The 9,862-nt window shown below is 42.1% G+C and overlaps 1 non-coding gene across 1 annotated transcript; it reads left to right on the plus strand.

Annotated features, from left to right (window-relative positions):
- The first annotated feature begins 8,984 nt into the window (after window positions 1-8,984).
- On the plus strand, window positions 8,985-9,057 carry TRNAG-CCC (transfer RNA glycine (anticodon CCC)). Its single transcript has one exon. It is a non-coding gene; the product is annotated as a tRNA-Gly (tRNA).
- Window positions 9,058-9,862: the final 805 nt, after the last annotated feature.

Here is a 9,862-nt window from a genome sequence, read left to right on the forward strand (position 1 = left end):
CTAAATCTAAACAGTCTGGGGAGTCCTTATGTGTGTGTATGTTACTCAGTCGTGTCTGACTCTTTGCAACTCTATGGAGTATAGTCCGCCAGGCTCCTCTGTTCACAGGATTCTCCAGGCTTTAGGACGCCAACATATTCTTCATGGCCCCTAAAAGCCCTGAAGACAAGAAAGAACAATTTGTCATCCTTGTGAGAAACATGGAATTAGCAGGATGTGATCATTGTGTCTCCTGGATATATGTCACCAATATCAGTGTGCCCTTGTCCCAGAATAAGGAAGGAGACAATGTCATGTCTAGAATTTTTTTTTTTTTTTTGTCGCTCCTCACAACCCATGGAATCTTAGTTCCCAGACCAGGGATTGAACCTGTGCCCCCTGCAGTGGATGTGCAGAGTCCTAACCACTAAACCACCAAAAGTCCCCATTATGCTGACCTGCTTTCTATATTTTAATTAAGGAAATTGTCAGAAAGTAACAATTGGTTGTTACTAAGGGCGTCCTGCTTTTTTATCTTCAGAAAGGCAGTAAAATGCCTCTCTTAAAATCCTAAAATTTTCATTGTGTGATTAAAGAATTATAATGAGCTAACCCCAAAAGAGGTATAATCCCCAATTTAGGTAGATCTATTAATTCGTCAAATACTTACTTAGCACCTACTATGAGCCAGGCATTTTTGTAGGCGCTTGTGATAAATTTATGAACAAAAACAAAGGCTCCTGTCCTGTGATGGTGGGGGCTGGGGGCAGAAGACAGACTATAGATATAATCAAGAAATACATTTTACCAGCATGCACTACAGAAAATATGAAAAGTCGAACAGGGACAGGAAATTGGGAATGTGGGACTGAAATGGGGCAGATTGCAGTATTAAATAGCAGTATTTAAACAGCTGTTCAGAATTAGTGAGCATTAAAGGGAGGAATCAAGAAATCAAGTAAGATGGTAGGTGTTGCGAGAGGGCATCAGAGGGCAGACACACTGAAACCATACTCACAGGAAACTAGTCAATCTAATCACACTAGGACCACAGCCTTGTCTAACGCAATGAAACTAAGCCATGCCCATGGGGCAACCCAAGATGGGTGGGCATGGTAGAGAGGTCTGACAGAATGTGGTCCACTGGAGAAGGGAATGGCAAACCACTTCAGTATTCTTGCCTTGAGAACCCCATGAACAGTATGAAAAGGCAAAATGATAGGATACTTAAAGAGGAACTCCCCAGGTCAGTAGGTGCCCAATATGCTACTGGAGATCCGTGGAGAAATAACTCCAGAAAGAATGAAGGGATGGAGTCAAAGCAAAAACAATATCCAGCTGTGGATGTTACTGGTGATAGAAGCAAGGTCCAATGCTGTTAAGAGCAATATTGCATAGGAACCTGGAATGTTAGGTTCATGAATCAAAGCAAATTGGAAGTGGTCAGAAAGGAGATGGCAAGACTGAATCTCGACATTCTAGGAATCAGCGAACTGAAATGGACTGGAATGGGTGAATTTAACTCAGATGACCATTATATCTACTCCTGTGGGCAGGAATCCCTTAGAAGAAATGGAGTAGCCATCATGGTCAACAAAAGAGTCTGAAATGCAGTACTTGGATGCAATCTCAAAAACGACAGAATGATCTCTGTTCGTTTCCAAGGCAAACCATTCAATATCATAGTAATCCAAGTCTACGCCCCAACCAGTAACACTGAAGAAGCTGAAGTTGAATGGTTCTATGAAAACCTACAAGACCTTTTAGAACTAACACCCAAAAAAGATGTCCTTTTCATTATAGGGGACTGGAATGCAAAAGTAGGAAGTCAAGAAACACCTGGAGTAACAGGCAAATTTGGCCTTGGAATACGGAATGAAGCAGGGCAAAGACTGATAGAGTTTTGCCAAGAGAACACACTGGTCATAGCAAACACCCTCTTCCAACAACACAAGAGAAGACTCTACACATGGACATCACCAGATGGTCAACACTGATCAGATTGATTATATTCTTTGCAGTCAAAGATGGAGAAGCTCTATACAGTCAGCAAAAACAAGATCGGGAGCTGACTGTGGCTCAGATCATAAAATCCTTATTGCCAAATTCAGACTTAAATTGAAGAAAATAGGGAAAACCACTAGACCATTCAGGTATGATCTAAGTCAAATTCCTTATGATTATACAGTGGAAGTGAGGAATAGATTTAAGGGACTAGATCTGATAGCTAGAGTGCCTGATGAACTATGGACGGAGGTTCGTGACATTGTACAGGAGACAGGGATCAAGATCATCCCCATGGAAAAGAAATGCAAAAAAGCAAAATGGCTGTCTGGGGAGGACTTACAAATAGCTGTGAAAAGAAGAGAAGCAAAAAGCAAAGGAGAAAAGGAAAGATATAAACATCTGAATGCAGAGTTCTAAAAAAAATAGCCAGGAGAGATAAGAAAGCCTTCCTCAGTGATCAGTGCAAAGAAACAGAGGAAAAAAACAGAATGGGAAAGACTAGAGATCTCTTCAAGAAAATTAGAGATACAAAGGGAACATTTCATGCAAAGATGGGCTCGATAAAGGACAGAAATGGTATGGACCTAACAGAAGCAGAAGATATTAAGAAGAGGTGGCAAGAATATACAGAAGAACTGTACAAAAAAGATCTTCACGACCAAGATAATCACGATGGTATGATCACTCACCTAGAGCCAGACATCCTGGAATGTGAAGTCAAGTGGGCCTTAGAAAGCATCACTACGAACAAAGCTAGTGGAGGTGATGGAATTCCAGTTGAGCTCTTTCAAATCCTGAAAGATGATGCTGTGAAAGTGCTGTACTCAACATGCCAGCAAATTTGGAAAACTCAGCAGTGGCCACAGGACTGGAAAAGGTCAGTTTTCATTCCAATCCCAAAGAAAGGCAATGCCAAAGAATGCTCAAACTACCACACAATTGCACTCATCTCACACGCTAGTAAAGTAATGCTTAAAATTCTCCAAGCCAGGCTTCAGCAGTACGGGAACCATGAACTTCCAGATATTCAAGCTGGTTTTAGAAAAGGCAGAGGAACCAGAGATCAAATTGCCAACATCTGCTGGATCATCGAAAAAGCAAGAGAGTTCCAGAAAAACATCTATTTCTGCTTTATTGACTATGCCAAAGCCTTTGACTGTGTGGATCACAATAAACTGTGGAAAATTTTGAAAGAGATGGGAATACCAGACCAGCTGACCTGCCTCTTGAGAAACCTGTATGCAGGTCAGGAAGAAACAGTTAGAACTGGACACGGAACAACAGACTGGTTCCAAATAGGAAAAGGAGTACATCAAGGCTGTATATTGTCGTCCTGCTTATTTAACTTCTATGCAGAGTACATCATGAGAAACACTGGACTTGCAGAAGCACAAGCTGGAATCAAGATTGCTGGGAGAAATATCAATAACCTCAGATATGCAGATGACACCACCCTTATGGCAGAAAGTGAAGAGGAACTAAAAAGCCTCTTGATGAAAGTGAAAGAGGAGAGTGAAAAAGTTGGCTTAAAGCTCAACATTCAGAAAACTAAGATCATGACATCTGGTCCCATTACTTCATTGGAAATAGACGGGGAAACAGTGGAAGTAGTGTCAGACTTTATTTTTGGGGGGTCCAAAATCACTGCAGATGGTGATTGCAGCCATGAAATTAAAAGACACTTACTCCTTGGAAGGAAAGTTATGACCAACCTAGATAACATATTGAAAGGCAGAGACATTACTTTGCCAACAAGGTCCGTCTAGTCAAGGCTATGGTTTTTCCAGTGGTCATGTATGGATGTGAGAGTTGGACTGTGAAGAAAGCTGAGCACCGAAGAATTGATGCTTTTGAACTGTGGTGTTGGAGAAGACTCTTGAGAGTCCCTTGGACTGCAAGGAGATCCAACATGTCCATCCTACAGGAGATCAGTCCTGGGTGTTCATTGGAAGGACTGATGCTTAAGCTGAAACTCCAGTAATTTGGCCACCTCCTCCGAAGAGTTGACTCACTGGAAAAGACTCTGATGCTGGGAGGGATTGGGGTCAGGAGGAGAATGGCACGACAGAGGATGAGATGGCTGGATGGCATCACTGACTTGATGGACATGAGTTTGGGTGAACTCTGGGAATTGGTTTCAGATAGGGAGGCCTGGCGTGCTGCGATTCATGGGGTCGCAAAGAGTCGGACACGACTGAGCGACTGAACTGAACTGAAAGGGAGGAATAAACTAAACCATCCTAATATATTAACTAATCACCATGTTCCTTCCAACTACCAAGATGCTTTAACCTACTGAGGAAACTTTACTGGTGTGTGGCAGGCCTATAACAGAGATATGAGTAACTTTTAGCATCTTCAGATATCACCACAGTGAGAGTGGCCTGTATGACCTGTTGACAGGACCAGTCACCTTTCTACGTCCTCGTTATCTTTTATCACCTGATAAACTTAAGACTAAAGTGAGTAAAGCACATAGAGATGATAAACTACAATGGAAAAAAACACTGAAAAAAGAATGCATGTTTATGTGTAACTGAATCACACTGCTGCACAGCGGAAATTAACAGGGACTTCCCTGGTGGCCCAGTGGCTAAGACTCCGGCTCCAGATGCAGGGGGCCCAGGTCTGATTGCTGGCCACAGAACTGAGACCCCGCATGCCACAGCTAAGAGTTTGTATGCAGCAACTTAGAGTTCACATGCCCCAACGAAGATGGAAGATTTTGAGTGCTGGTACTAAGACCCCATGCAGCCAAATAAGTAAATATTTTTTAAAAAGAGAAATTAATGCAACATTGTAATTCAATTATACTTCAATTAAAAAAAAACCCTGAAAAAAGGGCTTCCCTTGTTGTTCACTGGTTAAGAATCCACCTCGCAATGCAGGGGACACCAGCTGACCCCTGGTCTAGGAAGATCCCACATGGCACAGGGCAGCTAAGCCCGTGAGCTGCAAATACTGGGCCCGCACGCAGCAGCTGCCGAGGCCAAGCACCCTAGAGGCTGTGCTCCACAGCAAGAGAAGCCGCCACGATGAGAAGCCTGGGCCCCACGACTGGAGAGGAGCCCCAGCTCGCCGCAACTAGAGAAAGCCCCCACGCTGCACCCAAGACCCAGTGCAGCCCCAAATAAATAAGTATTTTTCTAAATTGAAAAAAAAAAAAAAATTGGTACAAAAAAAGGTCAGGAGAGAGACAGTCTGTATACTGGGAAGAATAAAAAATGTTGAACGCAGAGATGATGTGAACAGTCAGTGGAGTTAAGACGCTCCTCGCCTAAGATGGGAACAAGATAACAGAGAGTAAGAGTTAAGGAGAGGCAAACCAGGGAGGCTTGGTCACTCTGACTGCAGTTCAGGGTGAGCAGTGCTATGAGAAGGGAACCACGCACGGACTGTGATGGCAGCACAGAGGAGGAGCATTGGACCCACCCCAAGGCGCCCCGGAGGAGGCTATCCCCTGAAAACAAAGGGCTGGGGCTTGAAGAGGCCAGTTAGCCAGGCCAGAGGGGGAGAAGGGCATTCAGGAGCATCCCAGGCAAAAATAAACAAAACAGCAAGAAAACAACCCCCAGACAGTGATGACATGGCAATTAGGGAAATGCAAGCAATTTGGTAGGACCATAGGAAAGTTTGGACGAGGAAATGGTGAGAAAGTGAAGAGAAGGCCCAGGCCAGATCATGATTATATGCTGCTGCTGCTGCTAAGTCACTTCAGTCATGTCCAACTCTGTGCGACCCCATAGACGGCAGCCCACCAGGCTCCGCCATCCCTGGGATTCTCCAGTCAAGAACACTGAAGTGGGTTGCCATTTCCTTCTCCAATGCATGAAGTGAAAAGTGAAAGTGAAGTCACTCAGTCGTGTCCGACTCTTCATGACCCCATGGATTGCAGCCTACCAGGCTCCTCCATCCATGGGATTTTCCAGGAAAGAGTACTGTAGTGGGTTGCTATTGCCTTCTCCAGATTATATGCTATGCTAAGGAATTTGGATTTTATCCTGAAGGCTCTGGACAAGAATATTTTTTCTGACTACAAAAGTTGCACAAAATTATAAAAGGGAGTTTGGAAAATACAGAAAAATATAAGGAAGAAATTCTTTTTTTCTTTTTTTTTGCTGTACCACAAAGCATGCAGGATCTTAGTTCCCCAACCAGGGATCAAACCCATGTCCCTGCAGTGGAAGCTCAGAGTCTTAACCACTGGTTAAAGAAAGTTCCTTTTTCTAATTTTTTTTGAGAGAAGAAATTATATCACACCAAATACAAATCATATATTGCTTTTTCCCACTAAAATTTTGCTATTATACTATAAATAACAAATTTACATCCACTTATTTTTACCTAACATATAAACATTTTCATATTTAATTAGTAGTCTTAGAAAATATAACTTAATTGAGTAATCATTTGTCTACACTACCTGGTCACCTATTGTTGGACATACAGGTTATGCCCATTTTTCCCCTATAGTAAATGATATTGGCACTTCTGTGCATAATACTTCACCCACATTTTGGATTATTTCCTTTATAAATATTATTTTAAGGCTCTTTGTTCATGCTGGCATTGTATCAACATGTATGTCTTCCTTTAATAAGTACATTTCTAGCTCATCCTACCTACATTAGCATTAAAAAAATTCTAATTCAAGGAGCAAAGTATTTTTTCATTAATGAGATTAAATATTTTTATGTTTATTAGGTGCTTCTATTTCTTTTGTAAATTATCTGTGTATTTTGCCTTTAATCTATTTGTAAGAGCCCTTTATATATTAAGGATATTAACCCTTTATATGTATATTTGTTGAAAATAGTTTTCTTATTGTCTTTTAATGTAATGACTTTTGATACATGAAACATTTAAAACTTTTATGAATTTAAATCATCAATATTTTTATTTTCCCATATTTTAGGACATTTCTAACCATAAGATCTGATCAATGTAGGCATATCTCATAGATGTTGTGGGTTCTGTCTCAGACTGCTCATATCGCAATAAAGCGAGTCACACAAATGTTTCATCCTCGCCAACACTTTCTATTTCTTGTCTTTTTGATGATACCCATCTAACATGTTTCAGGTGACATTTCACTGTGGTTTTGATTTGCATTTTCCTGATGATCAGTCATATTGGTCATGTTTTCAGGTACCTACTGGCCATCTTTTTATCTTCTTTGGAAAAATCATCTATTCAGATCCTTTGAATAGAGTCTAGTTCTTATTTGCCAACCAATGAAGTAAAAATTACCCTTGAAAATCTCTTAAATAGTCAAAATAGTATGTGTGACTTTGTGTATGCAAAAATCCGTGGATTTTTTCTTCTAATTCTTTATCATTAATGTTTCTCTGTAGCTCTTTATTCACTTTCTACCCTAAGGCAACCATCTTGCTTAGTCACTTAAACAGTAAGTTGAATTCTTTGGGCTTATAGTTGCTGCTGCTGCTGTTTATTCACTAAGTCATGTCTGACTGTTTGCAACCCCATGGACTGTAGCCTGCCAGGCTCCTCTTTCCATGGGATTTCCCAGCAAGAATTCTGGAGTGGGTTGCCATTTCCTTCTTCAGGGGATCTTCCTGAACCAGGGATTGAACCCGCATCTCCTGGTTGGTAGGTGGATTCTTAACCACTGAGCCACCTGGGAAGCCCATGCTAATAGCTGGGAAACCTTTAAAACTAATCAGATGTTCTTTTCAAGGGTTTCAGGATTACTAGGCAGCCTTTGCCTAGGGCACACGCTGCTCACGTAATGTGTACTATTTAAATGATTCTTTTTAGAATCTTTCTTTTTTCAGCAAATAGTTGAATTCTTTTAAATTAAGAATTAGCTTAAATGATAATAAACAATCACACAATTTTTGCAGAAGACAGCTTTTTTTACACCACCAGATGGAATTCTTAACATTTCAGTCTGAGGCATCTTGTGTTTTGATTGTCCCACTTGTTTAAGGCTTCTCCAAGATGAGTAGGAAAACAGATACTGCCAAACTGTTTTACAAAACGTGTTCAAGGAAGAGGAAGAAGGCTGGTGTAATGGGAGCAGAATGAATAAAGAGGAGAAGAATACAGGATGAGATGAGAGATGTAGTCTCAAGCGAGAATATGATATAAATCATGAAAGGGATTCTCACTTTCACTCTGAAATGGACAGTAGTTACTTGATGGTTTTAAGAGGCGTAACATGATCTGATTGTGTTTTAGCAGGATCATCCACACTGCTGTGTTGAGAATGGACTGGCGGGGGCAGGGGAGGGGTACCTACCAGGAGTATCACAGGGGGAAGATGATGAGTATCATCTGCACTTTGAGGCAGGCTGCAGCAGCAAGGGCCAACCAGGAGGTGAAGGAATGTTTCTAGACTGGAACTAAATAGACCAGGTGGAGCTAAGAGGATGCAGTGATACACCATCAAGATCTCCCTTTCTGGATGGAGAGAGGACTGCTAATGAGTCTCAGCTGAATCTCCTTTTGGAAATCTCAGCTGACCCTGAGCTGAAGGGTGCTGCCTTGCCCAAGGGTACAGCTGTCTCCCTGGAGGCCACCTGCATACAGTGACTAGTTAAATATGGGAAAGAGATCTAGGATCATTCTGAAAAGCCATCCCATGGCCTTTGTTGCAACTGCATCCCAATTCATCTTCTTCCTCTGCCCAATTCGGCTTCCCTGACACACTTATAGGGCTTCCCTGATGGCTCAGCAGTTAAGAATCTGTCTGCAATGCAGGAGATGTAAGTTCAATCCCTGGATCAGGAAGATCCCCTGGAGGAGGGCAGGGCAACCCACTCCAGTATTCCTACCTGGAAAATTCCATGGACAGAGGAGACTGGTGGGCTACAGTCCATAGGGTTGCAAAGGTCAGACATGAGTGAGCAGACAGGCACTCCATTATAGGTGTCTCCAATAACCAATAAACCTCCTGTAAACACTGTGAGTTTGAGTCTGTTTCCCAGGAAACCTGATCTAGGACAATGAGTCTATTAAAACATAAATAAGGGACTTCCCTGGTAGTCCAGTGGCTAAGACTCTGGGTTCCCAATACAGGGGGCCCAGGTTCGATCCCTGGTCAGGGAACTAGATCCCACATGCTGCAACTAACTATCCTGCATGCCTGCAACTAAGACCCAGCACAGCCAAAAAAATAAGTAACTTAAAGACAAAAATACACAAATAAGACTATCCCACTTCTCAACCTAAAACCCTACAATGGCTCATCAGTTCACTCACAGGGAAGCTCAAGTCCTCACAACGGCCTACAGGGTCCTCTAACCTCATCCCTATTACCCTCCCCCTCTTGCCTTTGTTCCAGAGCCATACTTGGTCCTTTGACCTCCCTTGAGAATGACACCTACATTCTTGGCTCGGGATCTTTGCACTGTGTGTTCCTTCGCTCTTTCTCCAAGTTCCTTCATAACTCACTCTTTCTCTTCCTTCAAGTCAGCTAAATTGCTACCTTCTCAAGGAAGCCTTCCCCATCCCTTCCACTGAAAATTATTAATACAACCTCCCCCAACTCCTAATCTCTATTATTCTATTCTACATCACTTATCACCCTCTAATATACTGTCCAGTCTACTTATTTTTTTCTCCCATGCAGAGCAAGAACTTTCCTCCATTTTGTTTGCTGCCATATCCCAAGACGGGCACTTTGTAGGCATTCCATAAATATTTCTAAATGAATGACTGAGTGGATGAGTTAGGAAGTCCTTAGCAACTTGACTGCAGTAGAATCCATGATGTGTGATTACCCAGGGATGGTCTAATAGAGACACAAGGTTTTAGCTACAAGCAGAGGAAGAGGAAATTACAAAGCACACTGAAAGGAAGTCCGAATACAGGAGGAGAGCAGGAGAAAGTGTCACGGAAGATGGGAGTGCGG

The sequence above is a fragment of the Bos indicus genome, chromosome 28 (assembly GCF_029378745.1).
Source record: "Bos indicus isolate NIAB-ARS_2022 breed Sahiwal x Tharparkar chromosome 28, NIAB-ARS_B.indTharparkar_mat_pri_1.0, whole genome shotgun sequence".
Classification (NCBI taxonomy): domain Eukaryota; kingdom Metazoa; phylum Chordata; class Mammalia; order Artiodactyla; family Bovidae; genus Bos; species Bos indicus.